The sequence below is a fragment of the Mustela nivalis genome (assembly GCF_964662115.1).
Source record: "Mustela nivalis genome assembly, chromosome: 6".
NCBI lineage: Eukaryota > Metazoa > Chordata > Mammalia > Carnivora > Mustelidae > Mustela > Mustela nivalis.
Window position 1 is genome coordinate 47,342,867 of NC_139025.1, and position 24,350 is coordinate 47,367,216.

Genomic DNA, 24,350 nt, shown 5'->3' on the forward strand with positions numbered 1-24,350 from the left:
AGGGCATACCCTTTGCATGCGGTACAATGGGTCGCAGCCCTATGCTCCCTTGAACTCCATCTATGCATAATGGAATACACTTAGACATTTATAAACATGCTGAGAAATACAATATGCTGGAAGATGCTTTTAACTAACCTCTTTACTTGTTCCTGAAGACCAAGCAATTCTTCCACTTTCCCCAGTTGTGAGAGTTATATTGTAAAAACAAATGCGTGTTTTGTATGCGTGTTGCTTTCACAGTCTAACTCTCGTAATTAAAGGGCACCTGCTTGGAACCATTCCATACTGGATGGAGTTCTGAGGCTGGAATGCTTGGGTTCTAATCCCGGCTCCGCCACTCAGTGTGTAATCTTGTGCAAGCTACTTTGTTTCTCTGGGCCTCAGTTTCCCTAGTTGCAAAAACAGGAGTAATAAGAGCTCCCACCATCTAGGGTTGATGTAAGAAATAATTGAAATAATCTGTGTAAGGTGCTTAGCACAGTGATTGGAACATAGGGAGTTCTCATAGGTATTAGCAATCAGGCTGCTAAAATTATTATTATTGTCAGTACTGGACTACCAGGTTTGGCCTGCTAGGCAGAACTCCTCCTGAGCCCCTAGAACTGGGACTGCCCATCTAGGGCCTTCCCCTTTCCAATGAGCAGGAAGATATCAACATTTTTCTCAGGTTGTTTATTCCACGAGAGTTAGCCAGACCATCACAAGCTGTGGATCAATCTCTCACAAATAGACACACACACTACATGTACACACACTTCCCCTGTACTCCAAGAACTGCTGACAACAATGCTAGAGAATAAATACATTGTGTAGGCAGCCCTCCCCATCTTTTTTTTCCAGATGAGTCTGTTCCAACATAATTGTTGGATTTGAGAGGAAAATGAGAACCGTGAGACTCAAAACATTTCATGGCTAACAGCAACAGAATGATGGTTTTTGGCAAAAGATGAGCACCAGAGGAGAGAAAGAAAACAAGTTTTGTTGTTTTTGGTGGTGGTGAGTGCATGCGTAAGTCAGACTGTAAGTAGGGTGGGAAATCTGTAAGATCTGAAAGGGACATGGAAATCAATGAGCAAGCTGATGTTGGAGGCATCTAGGGTCAGACAGACAGTTAGAGAGAGAAAACTCACTGGCAAGGTAAATACCAGAGTCCAGCAGTAAGAAACAAGGGATCAGAACACTTATTCTCATTTAATTTTTTACTCATTCATTTGGCAACTCGTTATGGAGTCCTGACTATGTGCTGGGATGTGTCAGATGCAGGCAATCAGTAGAGAACAAGGGACTCCCTACCTTCATGGAGCTTAGAGTCTACTGCAGACCAAAAGCACGTTCTCAGTGAGAAGCTGTATTCCAGAAGTAAGGGCAAAGCATTATGGAGGGTGGGGGTAGTGCATGGTCTGATGAAGTGTTTCGGAAAAAAGCTGGTGCTTTCTGGGAACAATAGAATGCCTGGGGTGCATCGTGGGAGTGGAGCAAGATGAACGTGAAGCAGTAAATGGGAGCAATGCCATGAAGAACTTCTTAGCTTAGGTTAAAGAAGTTGGTCTTGATTTTGAGAGTACTCTGTTTTGTAAGACTTAAATATTACCCAGATCTCAAGGACTAGAATCCAGGGGCGGGAATTGAGTGGCTATTTTCTTAAAAATGACATAATACATATGAAGAAAACTCCACTGGGAATATTTGTTGGACTGTCCTTCCTCCCCTCTGTTGTCATGAGAGCTGAAGGACTGTCCCTGCCTGTGGTGGAGCATTTGGCAAATCGAGCATCTTCAGCCCTTCCCAGCACCTCTCCCACTTTAGAGCAAACCTTGCAGCAGCCCACATGTTTGCTGTGGGTGAGTTTCATAAAGCTGTAAAGAAGAAAAGGAAGCTTATCATTTATTAGCTTCTAGTCGCCATGTTCCAATTCCTCAGCCTGACAAGATCCTCCAACCTCTTCCCCCTGCACTCATACAACCCCTGTGGATGGATCCTCTCTTCCAGTCAAATGAGTCTCAAGCCCTCCATGGATTGCCCTGCTTCAATGCCTCTGACTTTTCCTTTTAAGGTTTAGCCTCTCTCAAGGTATCTTATCTGTAAATTGGGGACCATCATAGCTTTATTCAGGATGCTACATGGATCATGTGTCTGAAAGTACCAAGCACAGAGCCTGGCATGAAAACATTGTTCAACACATGCAAGCAGTTGCCAATCTTAGGTTCTAAATCCTTATCCATGTGTCACCAACTTCAATACTGAAATGTTTTCAGGCCTGTGTATGAGATCAGTGTTGGGAACTGGAGTAGATTGGAGAGGGCACGACTGGCAATGAACATGCCAAGAAACAAAAACAAAAACTAAAACTACAAAAAATGAAAATGAAAACAACCAAAAAGCCATGCCTACAAGCTCATTTGGCTTAAGACTGCTATTTACTTTTTAAAGCCCACTTTTGACTTCTGCCTCTTTACTTTAGGTTATAATATCCTTCCAGTTGTTAAAAAAAAAAAAAAATCCTTCCTGTTGTAATCCTCTTCCGTCTACCCTGTGCCACTTGTTTTTCACTTAGTTCATATCCTTTGTAGCATTACTGATATCTCTGCATAAATTTTTTGACCTTCAGGACTGCTATGAGAAATTGGTCAAGCTACACGTATAAGGCATTGAGTGCCCGGCACATACATTTTAGCTTTATTGTTTTTAATAATGATAATGATGACAACAGATGTCTCTTAAATTCAGAGACCAGGTCTCTAAGAGTTCCAAGAATCTCCTTCCCACTTGTTGACTTGGCGAAGAATAATATTAACAATAATAATGACTACTGCTTATTGAATGACTACATGACAGGACCTGTTCTGAGTACTATATGTGCCTTAACTCATCTCTGCTCGTGGGAACTCTCGAGGTAGGCTCAACTGGTATCAGACAATATCATATTATAGAAGTAAGACAACTGAAGCAAAAGACATGTAACTAGCCAAGTTTGGCAGTTGGAAAGTGGCAGAGTTGGGATTTGAAATGGTTGGTTCTTCATTCTCTGACCAAGTTCTGTTCATCCTTGAAGGCCCAGCTCACGTGAACCTCCTCTCCAATTTCCCATACAGAATTGGCTGAGTTACTTCATCTTCTGTACTTCCAAGCACTTTGAATATATCTCCCCTACAGCAACATTCACACTGAACATTATTTACGGATTTATGAGTGTGTTTATGTGTATGTGAGTTTCTTAAGGAAGACTCTATAAATTATTCACTGTTGCATACTTAGCATAGGGTGTGGTGCATAAAATGATGGGCAAAAAATATGTGCTGAAATTTAATGAACTAGAGGACGTCGGTAAAACTTGATGTTCATGATGGTGGTAGCTATGAGAGATCAAACATGGTTTAATGGAAATGTCAAATGATAAGAAACGCAGTGCTAAGTTTTTGGCTGTATGATTTTATAATATTATTATTGCTGTCATCATTTTCTGAGTTGGAGTAGCTAAAATAAATCCTATCTAAGATGGCTCATTAATCAGAGGCCCCCAGTCCCTTTTAGTTACATGCCTTTCCACTCCATCCCTTTAGAGAAGTATCAGTTCATGGTAGATATGACTGCCCTGAGAAAGACACAGAAGAAATAAGAGATATGCTGAAACTTACACCACTTAGCAACAATTATGACTATTTCACCAGAGGTTAGACAAATAAACCAGAAGAATGATTAAAGGAGCCCCACCCCAATGTGAGCCAATGATCCATATTTTATTACAACAATACCTTCTGTAGTGTTTTAAAATTTACAATCCTCTCCTTTCCATTATTTCATGATTCTTATAATTCACTGGTTTAGGCAGAACCAGCTTAGGGGAAGGAAGAGATTACCTGATGTTATGCCAGTGGGAGATGGAATCAAGACAGGGACCTGTTTTCCATACAACATGTACAAAACACACCAAACAAGATGGTCAGAGAAACTAATTCGATATTGGGAGGTTGCTGTCCCTTGTGTGCACTGATCTGTACTCTTAAGACTCTGAAGACAGGGACGATTTTGCAGATGATGAGAAATGGAAACTCTGAGAACTGGGCCAGGAGACAATATGCTAAGGGCCCCCCCAAAAAAAGAAAAGATGGGGTTCATGAGTTTCAGCATAGAGAAATGTGTTAGGTAATGCTTACTTATTGGAGACCACAGAAAGAAGCTCTGTCACAGAAGGATGTCATATGTTGAATTTCATAGGATAAAAAATTTTTTTAAATATTTTGCTTCAAAAGGAGATAAGATAGGCATGTGTAAGGTGAGAAGACAGAGGAATTTTCAGTCAGTGTGTATGGCCTTGGCCAACTACATTATATTTAATGTTCATATGTGTGCTGTGAAAGAACTTTTCTTTCTTCATGTCACTGCTAAAAGAGACATCAGATTCTTTGTGCCTGTGTCCCTCATCTCAGTTCCCTGTTCCCATCTATATTGGACTTACTGTCAACCCTACAGGAATGTGGAGAAATTTAGAAGCAGGAAATGATTAGAATGTCTCCTTTGATGCCAGCACATAAGCTTGCCTTCTATTTCCTCATGCTTTGTCCCTGTGGTTTCTGCAGACTCTCTGGACTCTGGTGTCAGAAACCCTTCCTGTGGACAATTCTCCTGGGTCTTGAGCACCAAGCTTGCCCTGATCTTTGAATTATTTTTGAATTCCCTTTATCTTTCATATGCTGGCTGCCCCTTTCCCCATTGTTGACCATAGGGTTCAACGTGGACTTGCTTTGGCTTATGGTCACACTTATTTGTTGCCAACTGCCTGGTGCTGACAGGGATCTCCATTGTACATCTACTTTCTTAAACAATGTGTGATTATACCAGAAACTGACTGAAATAGGTGACGTTTTGGGACTACCTACTGATAGATTCATGTTTTCATGTTCACAAAGACACAGCTCATGTCCATGAGTTCTTGTTGGTTGAGACAGAGACACACAGAGACAGAGAAGGGAAGAGAAGAGAAGAGAAGAGAAGAGAAGAGAAGAGAAGAGAAGAGAGGAGAAGACAAGAGAAGACAAGAGAAGACAAGAGAAGAGAAGAGTAGAGTTGAGTTCCAGCCATCTGCAAATGAAAGATGAGGCAGAGACATAGCAATTCCAAAGTACAGCTGAATCCCATTTAAAAAATCATGTGAAAGCTCTGTATTCCTGCCATCGTGATGAAGAGGGAAAGCAAATGTCTGAAAGTTTCACAAAGCAAACATTTTGTGACCAGAAAACTTAAAGTTCTATAAAAATCTCATGAACATAGAAACAGTTTGATGGGAGCCCAGCAAGTCCATGAAGGATAGCCAACATAGGGAGGTCACCAGAGGGAAATCCCACTCCCCTCAGCAAAGGAGCATCTGTGGGAGGAAGTCAAAGTCAGGTGGGCTCCCTTAGCTGACGCAAGAACAAAGACCTGATGCACAAGGAGTGCAGACAAAGCTGTCTTTATATTCATAGCCCGTCTTTTAGAAAATTATTTCAAGTCAATAGATAATTAACCTTAATTCTTTTCTTCCAAATTTTTTCTTTAGATTGACTCTGGACCTTAAAATTAAATTTAAGCTGTTCTCACCAATAAAGAAGAATTAATTGAAGTGTTCCTGGTAGCCCTTTTGAGTGACTGGTGGGTATTATCTCTCTAGACTTCAAAAGAGTTACTTTTAGAGGCTTCATAGTGTGATGAAAGAAATCCAAATGGCTTAAAGCAACAGGTTTACATTTTATTTTAGTAACAAAAAAACCCGTATAGATCTAAAAATACACATTTTTTCTAGGGTAGTTTTAAAGATTCTGTGAATATTTATATTCTGTTTTTGCACATACACTGTTCTATGCTTGGAATTCTTTGGGACAATTAACTACCTAATCCAGAAAAGGGAACTAGAAAGGCCAAGCATGAGGAAGAATTATTATACCTTTCAGTGTGAAAAGATGAAGGCCGAAGGCAGAAAGGACGGCTATTTACAAAACCACAAAGGGTAGGGCAGGGAAAACACATCAAGGACCATCCTCAAAAATTGATCAAAGGCAGCTTTTGCATAAATAAAAGAAAGCATTCAGTCACATAGTGGCTATTAATTCTCTGGAAACTATTATCCAAAGAAATGCTCCAATCAGAAAATAAAAAATAGGTGGGAGAAGATGATGAATTTAACAATAACTAACTATTGTGGGATGCTGGGAATACCTCATAGAAAGCAAACTTATCTCCCCCATCCTTTCTCCCCTGCCTAACTGTTATTCTAGAATCAGGCTATTCAGTGTGAAAGACAACCAGGCCTGGGGCCTGAACTATAAATGGGATTCTTTGGTTCTTTTAGAGAATGACAGTCTTAGCAAGTGGTCATCTGCCCTCCACCTTACCTCCTATAAGGTAAAGTGGTCCGCAATCCCGAATTTAATAACATGGGAGTGAAAAAAAACCACAAGACATGGGGAGTTTCTTCAGTGTCATGACTTGAATACAAAAGATCAGCATGAGAGTGATTCAGCAGTAGAATCCTGGGAATTTAGTATGCCACCAGAATGTCACAAATACGGTTTATGCCTGATATATAATTCCATTCCATGGCTTCCCTGAGATCTGGCTCCTCACAATATTTGCTTTCTTATAAAGTATTTAAGAAGGGTAGGAAATTGATGATGGAGGAGAGAATACTTATTTCACCCCAAGATGTCTTCTTTTCCCCATCGCCTCCCTCTCTCCTTCTCCCTTGTCTGACATAGGCAGAGGAATCTGTGCCACAGGAATGAAATAATTCCGAGAGGTGGTTCCCTCAGAATCCCAACACCCTGGGTCACCTCATTGGCCTGTAATGCCTGCTCTCCTTCTAGAGAGTGACCAGTCCTGAGCGCCAGCAAGAGCATGTGGAAGCACCAATGGAGAACACAATAGGATTTAAGAAACCCGTAAACCCACCGGCTATTGCCTAGTCTGTCTTGGCTAGAACCTTATTCACAGAACTAATCTTTCTCAGAAATAACAAAGAGAAATGACCTCATTTGTAATTCTCGGCTGCATCCATAATAAAAGTAAGAGCAAAAGTCTAGGTAGATCCACCTCTATTAGATGATAATGATGGTGATAATGATTTTTTGTGGAGGAGGGCTGGCTATTGAAGAATCACACAAAATAACATAAAAATATGAAAAAAATGAGTCTTCTATCTCTCTCCAAAAATTTACTATTAAATTTCAGATAGCTCTGTAAGCCTTTGACTCCAACTTTGTATTGAAATGGAACAAAAGGACTCCTTCAAAGTGACAGCATTCAGCTTAGTTGATGGAAAGTTAAAAACTTTGAAATTAAAGATCTCCCTTTAAGGCCCTGGGGTTCTGAATTCAACTACATTGTCTTCTCAACCACCTTAGACATTTGTTTTAAATAAGCCTTTAGAAAGTAAACATTTTAAAAAAGGACCTCAAAACTGTTCAGACCAGCAAAATAAATACAGATTCCAGATGTTTCTCATTTTTCTACGTCACTAATTCAAAGTAAAAAATGTCTTGTTTATTGGACTTTTATTTAATCCTAATATTTTACATATCTCTCTTCTAAGAATCTCCTTTCCTATCTCTGCATCCCTTTCTCTAGCCAATGTCATCTCTGCAGTCATTTGTCATGGATGGAACTGGAACTTTGCAGCAGATACTAAGACATATTTAAACTTGGGCACAAATGAGACTTCATAATTGTATATAGCTGTTTTCTGCTTATATCTGTATCTGTAGGAAAAATCAGGGAAATTTCTTTCTGCCAAAATCTTTAAAAATTGGATATATGCAATGTTTTGTAAGTTGATTAGAGGTCAGGGAGGTCAATCACCTTTCAGGGTACCCTTCCAATCCTCTGACCTTCTGATGCCTGCCTTTGGGTCACCCAGCTGCCTTCTGGATTTTGCTTTAAGGGCTGATGGGTATTAGAGGAACTAATCTCAGATACTATTGGTGCTCTCCTAGCCCTACAGGTGGGTCTGGGGGAGGGATTTCTATACTTTACCATGTTCTTAATTTTACCTGGCTCCATGTTGGATTTCTAGCCACGGCCAAGGAACTAAGAGAGCAGAGAGCTGAAAACAGCGAATCTCCAATGGCAAATATAATGTAGTAGGGTAGGAATCATGCAAAGGAAAGACACTTTCTCCTCCTTACATGCTTGTTTTTAATGGGATGAGGTCTAATGTGACATTCTTGAATTTATAATTCTATTGATATAATTGTTTTTGATTATAGATTATATTTACTGAGGTAGGCACTGTGTAAAGTGCACCTGGATTATCTTCATTCTTTCTTACAACAATACCATTTTACAAATGATGAAACAGTCCTAGAGACTATAATACCTATTTGCTCATGAAATAGACATGCTATTGAGAAGAAATCATGTATATCTTTGAAAAGGAGGGGTGTCTTAAGCAAGGGCACTTGGGGGGCAGCATTTAGCAATCATTTCAGAATGACAACATAATTCATAGGTTTAGCAGACGATTCATAGATATTCATAGGGTTACAGCAAATTATATTAAGGTTGGAGGTGAAATGGCTGCTGGGAAAGCTATTAAGACTGGCTTCTGGAATTGGAGGTAATGACTACTGTACAGACCTCCGACATATCCTAAACACTACAAGAGAATACAAGCTCCTTTTGGACAACACAATCCTTTGTGAATGGCTTCAGAGGTGACAATACAACACTTCCAATCCACGTGAAAATATTAACTTGTAAAGAGAATGTCCTACAGATATTAGGTCTAAAAGGCAACCATCTTTAGAAGTTGGGCACCCTTTTACAGGTGTGTCTAGCGTGACTACAGAAGCATTCCTTCCAAAGGCTAAAAAGGGATTTAAATCAGTTAATTAGTTGACAACTTCTACTGCATACCTACTTTTGATGGAGTCCCATATTAGATAGCATTTAAATTGTCATAAAGACAGTAATTACAGGTTTTTAATGTATGATTTTGTGATGCAAACTTGAGCTTGCTAAATGACTAATGAAGGGATGAAGCTGCAGGAAGGAGGAAAAAAAAATCAGTGGAGAAAAGAAAGGATGAGATATCAAATCCACCAAATTTCTTCAATCCAGAGGAGATATTTTATGTTCCTGCATCCACAAAGCCTGTCTAAAACAGCAATTGTCAGACTTGTGTGTGTGTGTGTGTCAGAATCACTTGGAAAGTTTGTTAAAGCACAAAGAAGGGTCAGAGAGTTTGCATTGCTGGCAAGTTCCCAGGTGGTACTGGTGCTGTTGGTCTGGGGACCACACTTTCAGAACCACCAAAACAACTGGAGATCCTGCTGGACCTTTCCCAGTCTATATTCTAGATGTTTGTCCAGAGTCAACATATCTTTGGATTTTCTAAACTTGGGTTCTTTTGAACCAAGCTTTTCAGTTTCACATTTAGTACTTCTTACCTGATGAAATTTGGTACGTTTTCAATTAGAAGAGACTTCATGGGAAAAAACTGGATGTAAAGGCTGTGGAGAGAAAGATGAAGCAATCAAGAGAGGAAACAGAAAGTCCTCTATCATTATAATTCATAGTAACTTCTAGGTAGAGTAAACACCATTATCCTAAGGATATAGTCATTGTATTTTCTACATTACTTTTTATATAAATTTGCAGATAAAGAAGATCCAATTGGATCAACACAGTGACAAGTAAAAAAGGAAATGTCATGGTTTAGAATAAATTCTATTGAATAGAAGGTGATAATTATCAGAGATACAACTAAATATTCTAAACAGCAGTAATGTTTATTTTGACCCAACTATTGTTTGCCTAAGGTCAGGCATTATTATTATTATTATTATATATTTTTTGCATTACAAAATCTACTTCCTAATGTAATGATGTGGTCTGTTTATTTGACAATTTATTTATTTTTTGATTACTAAATAATATGTGGGACATTTTGAGAACTGTAAAGAAGTACCTGAAAGGCACATCTGCATGGGGTTTGTGAAAGTAAGTATGGAGAGAGAGCATTTTCAGTAAGAGCACTTTGTGAGTATTTTATCAGTATTTCCAAATAAAAAAGAAAATTCAATGCTTTTCTTTGGTCAGGCAGTCAATTTATACCAGAACAGGTCCCTTCACCTTAGCTTTTCGATTCCCTATCACATCAAGCTCAGTAGACTCAGGGATCCACAGGGGTATTGTTTTCACACTTCTTGATCTTCCACTGGGGCTGGCCAATTCGAAGCAAACACTATGCCCACTCCCAGGCGTACTTGTGGCTGGCCTGGCACACATGCCCAGCTGTTCTGACCCTGTACCCTGCTCTTGACAGTGGAGATAACTTGGTCCAGTACACTGCAAAACTTGCTTGTGGTGAGGGCCATTTCTGGGCCACTCACCCTCACTTCTACACAGGGACAAAGACAGTGGTCAATCATTTCTGGGGCTACAATACTCACTCCACTTCTCCTTTCTCTACCTCTCGTTTCTGGATTAAGGCTGATTACAGCTCATGCTTCTGCTGCTTCAAATCACTCTAAGATAACCCAAGAAGGTCTGACTTGTGAATGTGAAATATGAATTTGACCTTCTCTAAGTGAGCCCACCATTCTCTTACTGCCTAAATCGATGGAGGGCTTCCTGCAGACAAAAGGTGGCTCAGAAAATTTTTCAAAGTCAAGACTTAGAAAGGACCACATCGCCTCCATTGGACTATATACATCCGACATTTTTATTCTAGAAAAGACATCATGAACTTGTTGCTATTTTACCAAAGGCTTCTTCTTAACAATTTATGGCAAGTTCGTGCTTCTCAGCCCAGCAGGGCACGGTGTCCAGAGACTTGGATTTGTTAGCTTGCCTAAACTAGAAATTCAGGAACTTCAAGACATTAAACTTATTTCTAGTATAACTAAGTATTCATGTGTCAGCAAAGGCTATTCTTTTTTTTCCCTTTATTGAAAAAAACCTGCAAGTCTTTATTGATCTTCGAAGTTGACATAAAAGAAGTATTCAATATGATTTTTGCCCTGGAATTGCTTATAATGAGGTTGGACTGTAAGGCCTGGACATGTGGAATAATTAGAAACAATGAGAGAAAGGACAGAGTTTATTTAGTGTGAACCGTGAAGTACAGACCATCCAGCTGTATGATGTCAGAGTTGGGGACAGCTTTAGTAAAGAAGTGATTCAAGTAGATTAAAGGATGCATATGATTTATATAAAAAGATGGGTGGTCTTTCTCCCTGTTTTATTCAGAAAATGAATGCACTAGTTTATATAATTTAATACCACCCACTGATTATCTTTGCAGGGGTCTAGAAACCTCAAACTGGTCACCAGTGGGCCAAAGAACTTTTTATCTATCACTTGCAGTGTTTTGAAACATATTTGAATTAGTTGCCAACATTAGCAACTCGAATGATTTTACATTAAAGTGTGTAGATTTATATTTTTCTCTTAAAGAACATTGGACAGTCTGTTAAAACCTGGCATATATTTCTGCATGGTAACAATGAAGCAGATCTGAGTAAAATGCATCCCCATTCGATGGGACACTAACTACCCGGTCTCTACTGCCTGAACAAACCCTATTACTTCTCTCACCCACCGTGCTCTGCTCATGTGTATCACCTACGTGGCCTCTGTGGGCATTTGAGCTTGTGAGCCCTATTGTACCTTACCAGGGCCTCCTGCACAGGGGAGGTACGACCAGTGTTCCCCTATGACCAACTCAATCAAGGTAAGGGATCCTGTCCTCTTAGCCTTACTTTTGCAGGGTAAAGCAACTTGCACATGGAAGGACACTTGATAAAATATTGTTCTCAATCTACAGAGGAAAATATCATGGACAACACATGTGACGCGTTGAACGTCCAGTTCTGCCAGTACTTGGGTGATCACAAGTCCGAACGCACATTCTAGAGTGCAGGTTACCAGGCTGGGTTTATGTTCAAGGGACAGATGTTCCATTAACTCCTTCAGTTCATTTCATGTAGGGAGATCCATGCAAAGCACAAATTTGGAATGAGATAGCAGATGAGTTGACGTTGATTATTCTATCTTTCATAAAATGTACCTATTTAACAAAGAATTTTATTTAGACGGAGTTGTTCTTATATATTTGAAAGACAGTCAAGTTTACCTGAAGGTAGGCCTGTGTGTTCTGAAGCGGGGCAATCTATGTGACTATTTACTGTGCACAATCAATTTCTTATTGTATGCTCTGAGGAAATGTACAGAGCATCCAATGGTTGGGCAACACAAGCAGAATATATTAGATTTAGAATGAGTTTCACACTTGTATTGGAACAGTCATTCATTTGTTCACTTGGCCATCCCAAACATGTTCATTTTTTCAGCCCAGCCCTGTGGGCTTTGTCTTGGCCCTTCCATTAACTGGCTCTGTGACCTTGTCCATGTCAATTCATCTCTCCTGGTTTGGGTTCCTCAGATGAGCGAGTCATATTAAGTTATCTCTGAGGTCCCTAAAGATGAAACATGCCTCAGAGGAAGGAAATAAGTTCTCAAAGGAAGGTACCTAGACTAAAGGGAGACAATCTGTTCTGACTTAGAATTGGGCTGCAATCCTTCGCATGTAGATATCTCCATCCAGCCTGGTCAGTGCGCAGGCCAGGTATGGGGCTCTTACCCAGTTTGGAGCCACTAGTAAGGACTGCACTGGAGTTTCATATCTAGCTTCCCTTCCCCTTTGATTTGCCCTACAGTCCAATGGGAGATTCCTGGGATTTCTGGTTGTTAAATACTTAATCACTGATGCTCATGATCCCTTAAGAAGTCTTTGTTCCCTTTTTAGTTCTACCTCCTCTTGCTGACTAAGAGGATGGGGGTCCATCCTCCTTCTTTGAGGCCCCTGGGAGTGAAGAGGGGCCAACTTGCAATACCTCTTAAGATGGAAAAGTTATAGAAAACATTACCTGAAGCAGTTGAGTTGCTCACTATTTTAAGAAAAAGGAAACGGAATTCTGTGCTTTTTCCTTTTTTCTTTTTCTTTTCAAATTTCACCTTGTCTTAGCAAGGAGGGAGATTCTACTATAAAACAGTGTTGGGGAAAGGGAGCATGAAAGGACAGGGTCTCTTTATGGAATTGGAGTCTTGGGGCAGAGGCAGTGACTATAACTGTATCAGTCTTCTATTTAGAGCAGCCCCTAGAAGACCCCGGGAAGCTGTTGGCAGTGCTACCACCCTGGGCCTCATGGGTCTTTTCCTTTACACATTAAAAAAAGCAAAAGGTACTTATTGTAGAATAATTATGATATCTTCAAAATATAAGTAAATCCTCCAGATTTCTACCACTCTGAGAATTATACAGTTAACATTTTGATGTATATACTCCCAGCAAATATAAACATGTATATTATGTAGAGTTAAAAAATGGGATACTATCACAAATATTCATACAAATATATATGTATGAACATATGCATGTGTACACATTACATATACAAATATATTGTATATATACTCTATACATATTTATATCACATACATTCACTGTACACACACTTTTTTTAAATAGAGGGAGACAGAGAGAGAGAGAGAGAGAGAGGGACCTCAGAGATAACTTAATATGACTCGCTCATCTGAGGAACCCAAACCAGGAGAGATGAATTGACATGGACAAGGTCACAGAGCCAGTTAATGGAAGGGCCAAGACAAAGGGACAGAGGGAGAGGGAGAGAGAGAATCTTAAATAGACTCTATACCGATGTGAGGAGCCCAACATGGGACTTGATCCCACGACCCTGAGATCATGAGCTGAGCGGAAACCAAGAGTCTGATGCTTAACCAACTGAGCCACCCAGGTGCCCCATACACACACATATTATTTTGTAAACTTCTTACTTCACTTAATATGTTACAAAATTTTTTCTACTCCAGTAAATATAGAATTTCAGATAATTGGTAGTGAATGTATTATTCTCCATTGTACTGGCATATTATAATTTATTTAACCAATCCTCTATACTTGGGCATTTAGACTTTTTCTTTCCCTATTCCTAGTGCAGTTGGTAAGAAAGATTTTTTTTTTAAAGCTTCTGGAAGAATTCCACAAGACAGAAGAGGCACAAATGGATTGTCCTCCATGATGAAAAAGCAGTCATTCTGACATTCTGGGGACAGGAGAGAAGAAGGAGTACTGGGGAGGATCTGGGTTTCCAAGGGCCTGAAACCAGCCAGGAATCTGTATGTTAGATAGAAAAGAATCTATTTTCTTAAGAAAATAAATTCTTAAGAAATCCCCAAGGGCTTTTAAAACCAGGGCAATCTACTGTTATCCAATACTGGCCATCTATTGGACCATGCTGTGACAACTTCCTCCTGTGACAAATTGCTTTTTCTAAGAGACTTTGGGAGGGAAGTTACAATAAGTAACAGGCTATGTTACACATTTGAGGTGGCAAAGGGCAAAATGACACAAAGCTGTAGGATAAACTACATAAGTGTAGTAAAGAATGTCACGCTATTGAGGAAAGAGAATAAGAAGTACACAGTAAAGATGTTATGCCTCTGAGAGTCCTTGGCAGTGGGACATACTGAGCTTCCCTCTCCAGGGGGAAGATGGCCTCAGTCACTTTATGCTGAAGTTAGAAGGGCTTCAGGAACTTCGAGTATTTCGATATGCCCAGGCAGCTAACACAACAGTGAAATGAAAATCTTTACATGTTTATTGGCTAAATTCCAATTTACATTGAATTCTGAATTTCCAAATTAGAAGTAAAACTTAATGTACTTTTTTATATCCTTCTCCCTGATAGCCTTTCCCTCACCCATTTTCTCTTCTTTTCATTTATTCCTTTCTTTTCTCTGAGCTAAATAAAATACCTTTGCATTAGGTGATCCATTTATACTTGGAAAGTTACAAAAGGATCTGGAGAACAGGCTGAATCACACCTACGTAAGTCTACCTTGGTCTTCATTAGAGTCAATGAATGTTATCTGGTTGAATATTCTTCCAGATGTTCTAAGCATACATAGCACAAATGAATAAGAGCCCCTCCCTTTTTGTTTCCACAAATGGCTGCTTACTCTATGAAGAGTTTCTGGCCTGCTTTCCTCATTTAATATACCTCAGCAATCATTACATGTTCATACCCATAGAGCTGTAGCCAGCGACTGTAGCCAGTCCAAGTGAGTACGCATAACTTATCTAGCCACTCCTTTTTTGATGGGAATTAAGATTGTTCCCCCCCCTCCAAAAAAATTCTCCAACAGTATTGGACATATGTTTTTTCATTATGTGTGTGTACATCTATCTATCTGATAAAGTCGTAGGAATGGAATCTATGAATCACATTGTATGTTTTTCAAATACTGATAGATATGAGAGTATCCCTTTCCTTATATGCTAATCAAAATACTGTGATTGATTTTTAAATCTTTGTCCATCTGATAACTGAAAATTTCTATCCCATTTTAATTTGCATTTTCATATTGTAAGTGAAATATAGCATTTTTGAAGACCTTTAATTCCTATTCATATGTTCATTTTTACATTGTATTATTGGTTTCTTTCCTTTTTATTCATAGGAGTTCTCTACATATTATAGAAATTAGTTCTTTTCTATATAATGTACAGTAAACATTTCATCTGCATTGGCTCTTAACATTTTATGCTGTATCTCACTTAAATGTATTTCACTTAGTAAGTGAAATAAGTGTATTTCACTTAAACAGAAAATTTCGTTTTTGAGTAGTTGAATTTACTGACTTTTTCTTTTATGCCTTCTTTTTATTGTTTGTAGTTTTTTGGAGGGGGGATGTCATTATTTTTTCCTTCAAGAATTAAAAAATAACAACAACTCTATTCATATTTTCTTCCAGGACATGTACAGTTGCATTTTTTTACATTTAAGTCTTTGGATCCATCTGGAACTTATTTTGGTATACTCCTCTTCTCCTCAGATTTCCCTTCTCGTATTTTAGGTTTGGGCAAATTGCCAAGAAGTTGTGATGGCCTGTGCACAGCCCTTTCTTCTCTGGCACACTTCTTCACTGAGAGACCCAAGCAGAGAGTGAACTGCTCTGAGCCTTAGTTGAAAGGGGGAGTGGGGCATGGAGATTAGAGGAAAGTGTGACTGGGAATGGGACAGTCACAGGCGTCTTTATGCACTTCTTCCTGGAAGATTCAACAGCTTCTGGTTTAAAGTTTGGGAATGAAATTCCTGGGTGTATTCTTCAAGCCTTACTGCTTTAACCATTTTCTCTATGAAATTCTCCACAGAGGACAGAAAATGTGGAAATGAGATGGGATTAAAGAGAAAATAGTTTAGACATAAAGAAGAACTTATTGACAGAGAAGCCTACAATATGCTGGAAAGCCATGTGTCTTGAAAGATACAGTTGAACACTTGTCCTGGAATAGGAGTCCTTAAAACTCTTTATTTTTGGTTTTTCCAGCTTTCCCATCAGAAAACAGACAATTTTAATAAAGAGGTAGCATGTACATTAATATCTATAAGCCTAACACCATTAATAAAAGAGGTTGCAGAGGGTACCTGGGTGGCTCAGTTGGTTAAGCATCTGACTTTGGCTCAGGTCATGATCTCAGGGTCCTAGGATCCAAACCCGAGTCAGGTTCCGTGCTCAGTAGGGAACTTGCTTGAGATTCTCTTTCCTTCTCCCTCTGCCCATCCCTCCACTCGTGCTCTCTCTCTCTCACATAAATCAGTAAAAAATAACATCAAAAGAGGTTGCAGAAATATAAACTAGCATTATCACAGATGTCTTTTTGATAATTTTTGTAGCACATTTTAGAGTAAGAGTATTTCCATCTTGAAAGTTGAGGAAATTTGGTACACAGAGACGTAGACGAGCCCTGTCTCAGTACCACATTGTACTGCTCTTGGGCAAGTTACTCAAATCTCACATAAGAGACTTGATGATAAAATCAATTAGACAATAGTAGAAAATATCCAAACCAAGAACCAGTGGCTAATATAGAGAATTTTAACCTTCTGTATCGTGACCCTCAGAAAGACATACGTTTTACACTTTGATCTAGAATGACACTTTCATATACACACAAGACTGAAATTAAAGTTACATGAAACAGTATTCATCTTTACTTCATGCATTCTGGTTTTTGTTTGCTTTTAAAGCAGGCTCCACACCCACTGCGGGGCTCGAACTCACTACACTGAGATTAAGACCTCAGCTGAGATCAAGAGTCAGATGTTCTACCAACTAAGCTATCCAGGACCCTCCTATTCTGGTATTTTCTATTTGATTCTATTTGGTTCCATTCCATCCCACCCCATTCTTTTTCTTTTTCTTTTTTTTTTTTTAAGATTTTATTTATTTATTTGACAGAGAGAGATCACAGTAGGCAGAGAGGCAGGCGGAGAGAGGGGAAGGGAAGCAGGCTCCCTGCTGAGCAGAGAGCCCGATGCGGGACTCGATCCCAGGACCCTGAGATCATGACCTGAGCCGAAGGCAGCGGCTCAACCCACTGAGCCACCCAGGCGCCCCCATTCTGTTTCTTTTTAAAATAGGTGGCCAAAACACACTAAAGGGATGTGTCAAGTCTTTGACCCTCAGTTTGAAGAAAACTAGGCTAAAGGAAAATGAACATTCACCTGCCCCAACACATAAATTTAGGTAACAAATCATCATATATTTTAAAAAGTTTCCTTGTAATTCATGTAAGTGAAGCTAATAGATAACTGTATGATATATAAATATCACATATTTTCAACTATTTTTTTGTGTGTTTTAAAAGAACACAATGTGTTTGGGAACATTTTATCTGTAGAATCCAAATAGTTCTCTAGAACAAATTAAAACTCAGAACCTAGGTAAAATTTAAAGTCCCATATAACTGCTTCATAGCAACAGCTGTTATAACTTAGGAGTGGGTGATTTTCTGACCAACTGGACTACAGATAAATTCAACCAATTAGAACTCAACTATGCTTCCATCATTTGAGGAGTACATATAGCTGCTTAATGATATTGGTGACCAAAACTCATGAACCCCTAGCAATAACTTGGATCAATTGAAAACAGATTTTTTCCCCTGGCTATTATCTAAACATAAGCTAAGAGTTTGTTCATTTAAAACAAAAACAAAAACAAAAACAAAACCAAGGTCTATCATAAAAGAGAATATGACATAGGAAAATTTGTCATGTCAGACATAATAATAAAATATGCCTTACTCCAGAGTTGCCATGCGCCCTCATCCTCTCTCTTTCCTTTTCCCCCCTCTTCATTGTTAACAGAGGAGTTGTGCTGGGACCTTGGGGTCTCTTCCTCCCATGGCATGCTCTGGTTCTTGGTGATTCGTTATAACAAAGGGCGACCACCACTATCACCCCCCACCCAAACTCTATTTCTTGAAGACTGAAAACAAGAAGGGTTGTTTCTTTCAAAATATTTAAACACCTTTGAGTTTAGACCCCAAAACACCTTTGAGCAGGAACCCTACCATCCATTCTGGAACCAGTAGGCTAATCTGGTATTGTTCTAGGAGCATCTTGAAATTGACTAGGGCTCAACTACAGCTGCCCCTCAGTGGATTATAGTGGTAACTGGCAAGTTCACACTAAGTGTAGCAACTTCCAGTGAAGAAGTCATAATCAGTTTGGGAAAAATACATCATTTGACCATTTCATTTCCATTGTTTTGAAAGTTGCTAGACTTGTCCTGCTAGGCATTAGTGTCAAGAACTTTCATCTTCCTTGGCTCCACCTTCTCCCTGTGTATGTAGAGCAGAACAAAGGGAGGAGGCCCCACTGCGATGTCATCCAAGGAGCCAGAGGCCTGGGTTTTGAATGAATAATTACTTTTGAATTCTCAAAGCTTTTCCAAGGAAGTTTGCATTGATGACTTACTGACTTTACAAATAGAAACAAATCCAGGCTGGTAGCACAGGATTGGAACAGGTCTACAATGATTCCTGCTATGAAAGATAACTTCCTTGTGTTTTTTATTCTCTACAAACACATATGTAAGGGGCATATGCACATATTTTTTCCTATATTTTTATTTTAGAGAACATCTCACATGATGATAAACCTGTTTCTATAAGAGACATGGGTACCTGATTTTAGCAAATACAGACTTCTACATATAAGTAAAGTCACTGTAACTAGTAGGTGAGCTGCTTATTTAAACATCTGCTTTCCCTTATGCTTGGGAGAAGGCTGTTGCCCTGAGGCCTTTCAAAAAGGCCCTTGACCTCTCTTTCTAAGGCTGTTGTTCTAACTCTTCAGAGGAAGGTTGTTAATTATAACCTCTAAGCCACCTATTATCCTGAGCTACTGCAGTCCATAATCTAACAAAGTTGTTCTTGGTTGGATCTTTCTGGAACCACAGAGATCTGTGCTCAAAATGGAGGGGCCTCTGAATCTCCTTGGGTCCCCACAGGTTGCTCCATTTTACCTCCTCTCTTCTCAAAGGGGCAATTTCTTTTTCATCTCATCATTTAAAAGCCATAAGAGAGATTTTTTATCAAGAACAAGGTTTTACAATTTTCTTCCCACATTCATTATTATAGAGAGGAAAGTGAGGATCTGAGACAAACTGAAATCCTGTAGCGAGCACCTCACAGATCAAAGACACGAACAGGAATACATTTTCTTTCGCTCCCATGAGTAGACTATCCAGGCTTAGGAATTTATTTATTAATTTTAAAAGATTTTATTAATTTATTTATCAGGGAGAGAGAGATAGGGTGAGCACATAAAGGGGGAGCGGCAGGCAGAGGGAAAAGCAGGCTCCCTGCTGAATAAGGAGCCCGATTCAGTGCTCAATCCCAGGACCCTGGGATCATGACCTGAGCCGAAGGCAGACACTTAACTGACCGAGACACTCTGGCATCCCAGCCTTAGGAACCTAAATGCTTCAAAGTCATGACAAATATGAATATAGAACAAAGGAAGACTCTATAAAATGGAATATAAAACTTGAATATGACCAAAGTCAGCCTGTAGAGAAACGAGGATCTTTCCTTGGGGCATGGAGGGACATGGAGTAAGTAGTATAAATCATCACAAGAGTTATAATAAATGCAATCAGCATGTAGCTGCATTTCCAAGAAGAATTTTTCCATGATAAAAAGTTTAAACATTGGTTATAAAAGAATGGTTTTCAAGATGTAAAAGATTTAGTACCTAGAAAGTTTATAACTTATAATTCTAAGTTATTTATCTTGTAGGAATTCTGCAGATAGACTTGTTTTCAAATATCTCTAAATGTGCAGTTAAAAAACCTTACTATTAGTAAAGAAACCTGGACTTTCCAAGCTCAGTTATATCAAGCATTTCCAACAGCCCTCAGTATTGTCACAGACCTTTATCTTCATCTTATAGCTATCATTACTGAGATACACATTTAATCAAAGTTATTATAACAACCACTCTAGTCTTTTTTTTTTTTTTAAGATTTTATTTATTTACTTGACAGGCAATGATCACAAGTGGGCAGAGAGGCAGGCAGAGAGAGAGAGAGGAGGAAGCAGGCGTCCTGCTGATCGGAGAGCCCGATGCGGGGCTCAATCCCAGGATCCTGGGATCATGACCTGAGCTGAAGGCAGAGGCTTTAACCCACTGAGCCACCCAGGCTCTAGTTTTTTTTCTACTATGGCTCTAGTTCTTGTTAGTTATGATTTATATGAAGAAAGTGACTTTGAAACATATTTAAAGCACATATAAATATTTTTTGACACATGGAGAGGTGGGATTTTTTTTACTCCTCCCCTTGAGGGTGGCCTATAAGCAATATTCATTCTACTACTATGGAAATGACACTTTTTACAAAAAAAAAAAAGTTTTATAATACACTGCTAGGTCAGCAAAGGCCATGCAGCTTCCTCTTGGTTTTCATGGGATACTCACTCCTGGAGGACCTAGCCACTTTGTATGAAGTCTGGCTATGCTGAGACTGTCATGTTGGGGTGGGTGGGGGACCTACTTGGCACTTCGGCTAGTTGTGCTATGAGCTCCCAGCCTGTAATCAACATGAACCACTAGACAGGTCTGAAAGAACCTTTAGAATCAATCATTTCAGCTCCCAGTTATCAGGTCACCCTGAGCTGTTGGCTCTCCCTGGCTGAGCACCTTGACCTTATGTGAAGAGAAAGGCTGTCCTTACTATGTCCTCTCTGAATTCCTGACCCAGAGAATCCAAGGGCATCATAAATGATGGTTTTATGCCACTAAATTTGGAGGGCAGTTTGTTATGCAGCAACAGTAACTAGAATAATCCATAATCACTATAATGCAAATTGTATTTAGGTAATCTATGTTTAATTCCATTCAGCTTATAAAATCTTACGTTGGAAGCAAGACTTTACTAATTAAAATCTTCTTGATGATATGCCTTCCCAGCCCATTATGATTTAGCCATTGCACAGAAATTGCACTTGGATTCGAGGGCGGGTGGAGGGAGGGAGGAAGGGAGGAGAGAGAGGATGACCTGGATGTTCTTTAATAAGAAGTAAAAGGGAGAAGCTTTATCTAGGCTAACACTTCAGGAGTCATGCACAATCACCATGCATGACTGATTTGTGCTCCTAGTTATTCTGAACTATTTTGGCACCAGGACTTTCATGAAATTGTGACTCCAGTATGCATATACCTGGGCCAGCTTGAAGATCTCAGAGTGCTATGAAGCCTGAACAATGCTTCTGCCCTCTTCCATTATCTGATGAATGGCATCATGTATGATCCTGGACAGAGATAAATTTGTCTACCTGGGTGAGACCTATCTCTCATCTCCTGACCTACTTCCATTAGTCCCCAGATCTAGGCAATTACTGGTTAATATTTACATTCTGAACAAGAAAGCAAGATATTCATTTTTAGATCATGGAACCAATGGACCTAGGGGTTGGGTAGGATAGAGGTGTGGAGGTGAGTTACGGATATTTACTTCACACTGATCTATGCTCCTCAGATTCATTTTTCAACTCATCTTGAAGGAGAAATTTATGCTAGACTTGGGCCCTGGAAGGCTGATAAAACAAGCCAAAACAAGTCAAAGAGACTCTTTGATTTGGGCCAAATTCTACAGACTAAGAAAATAAAGTGAATTGGTAATGCTGGAAATATAGTTTTATAAAATGATTTAACACCAGGATCTTTCTACGAGATCAGATTTCCTAGGAAAGCTGAACTAATACATTATTAATTATTTTCCCAGTTGGGATAAGGTTACAAATGAATCTATAATGATTTTTTCCTTTTTCTTTTGAATGAATCATGATACTAAAAAGCTCAATTAAAATAGCCTGAAAGGATCATAGGCATCATTCAGAAGATGTTGATCTTCATTTTCACTGAATAAAGTTGGCATATCCATTAATATGGAAACCTCTCATCCTAGGAATGAGTCCTCTTCAAGACTATTTTCCTGAAACTCATCAGGTCAATGTTAGGTTGAAGTCATTAAAAAACCACCTAAGCCTATTGTCAAATGCAACACAGTCTTTCCTTACAAGTCTACTGCTGTTTGCCCACAGCTCTGTTACTTAAATGCATGATTCACAGCTTCAGACTCCGTTTCTACAAGACACATTTGTTTTCTTCTACTTTCTAAGCACAGGTAGTTTACAACACATCCTTAATCCTGGGCCATAGCAGGTTCTAGTACAAAGGAGGTCCCTTCCACTGTTGAAAGGACTTTAAAAATGAATCGTTTGCTTTCACTCAATTTCATATTCTAGCACTTAATGATTAAACATGCCTTTTCTGTAATAGGGTTAGGGTTAGAGGCCACAAGAAGAAGACCATATTGATAGTCTGGGAAAATAATGTTGTCATATATATAAAAGAATCACAGTTGGGGCGCCTGGGTGGCTCAGTGGGTTAAGCCTCTGCCTTCGGCCCAGGTCATGATCCCAGGGTCCTGGGATCGAGCCCCACATCGGGCTCTCTCCTTGGTGGGGAGCCTGCTTCTCCCTCTCTCTCTGCCTGCTTCTCTGCCTACTTGTGACCTCTCTGTCAAATAAACAAATAAAATCTTTAAAAAAAAAAAAAAAAAAAGAATCACAGTCTCGGTAGGTAACCTCTTTCCTCTGTAGTCACACATGGCTAGCTAGAGTCATCTGAATCTGCTGAGTCACCCCTGGAAGGCAGCTGGCACAAATGGCTCTTGCAGAAGAACTTCATCTGAGAAGAGTTATCTAGATTCAGAGGGCAAATATTCTGTATTCAGAATTAAGCTCAATTTTAATCACAAACTGTGACACTTACAATTGTAATAGCAAGTTGCTAACCCATAGTCTTATGATAGTAGGGGAAGGAACTTAAGAATATGGTCTTCATAGATGTCAAGAATTCGAGATTAATTTCATTCAATAAACTCTGTTTTTAAGGTACAAACATCAGATTATGTTTCCCCTAATAACAAGATGATAGATTGGAAACTTTATTCAGGAGGGACCAGGAGGAATTCTGGAGTTTAGAGAAATTTGAGCAGCATATGGAAAGGACCTTATCCTAGGACCCTGGATGTCTATAGAAAAGAGAGATCAATGTAAAGGAGTGGGATTCATTAGGGATCACCTGCCCACTTGGCCATTACACAAAACCCATTGGGGCTGAAAACTCTCCCCATGCTTCTTTTGACATGCTAATATCAGCCTAGATGAATATTACTACATTACTACAGTATTACATTTATGACTACATTCAGCCTAGATGAATATTAATTCATTTGCCATTCAATTCTTGTAGTTTGCTATATAAATTCATAGGACACTGGTATGAAAGCTTTTAAGACTTTATCAGATAGTGGGGGTGCATGGGTGGCCCAGTTGGTTAAGTCACTGCCTTCAGCTCAGATTGTGATCCTGAAGTCTCGGGTTCAAGTCCCACATTGGACTCCCAGCTCGGCGGGGAGTCTGCTTCTCCCTCTGACCTTCTCCCCTCTCATGCTCTCTCTCTCTCTCTCTCTCAAATAAATAAATAAATAAATAGATAAAGAGTTTATCAGAGAATATTCAAGTAAGTACAGAATTAAACTTAGTTTTATGTTGGGCTATGCCCATTTTATTGAATAGGTGAATGTCTGTTTTCTCACACCTAGATTGTGATATGGAAAACAATGATGCAAAATACAGATCAACACATACCTATTCTATGTCAACAAATGTATTGTAGCTTCCTAGTGTCTCTTACTGTAACTGAAGATGCAAAAGGATTCTAAAACATAGTCCTAATGATGAGTTTCAAAATATGAAGATAAAAGACTAACAAGTAACATAAAGGGGACAGAACAAAAAATAATGAATTACTATTTACCACGTAAATATTCTAGAAGCCTGAAAATGGCTATATAAGTCATTCAGTTTTTTCTACCTATAAACATAAACTCACACCTTTAAAAATTCCAGGGGTTGGTGCCTGGGTGGCTCA

General features: G+C 39.2%; 1 long non-coding RNA gene across 1 annotated transcript in view; it reads right to left on the minus strand.

Moving 5' to 3' along the window:
* Nucleotides 1–24,350, minus strand: part of LOC309866995 — a 135,635-nt gene that overhangs the window by 44,086 nt on the left and 67,199 nt on the right. Inside the window, exon 2 of the long non-coding RNA XR_014312912.1 lies at nucleotides 9,423–9,485. This is a non-coding gene — a long non-coding RNA (uncharacterized lncRNA). The remainder of the gene's footprint in view (nucleotides 1–9,422; nucleotides 9,486–24,350) is intronic.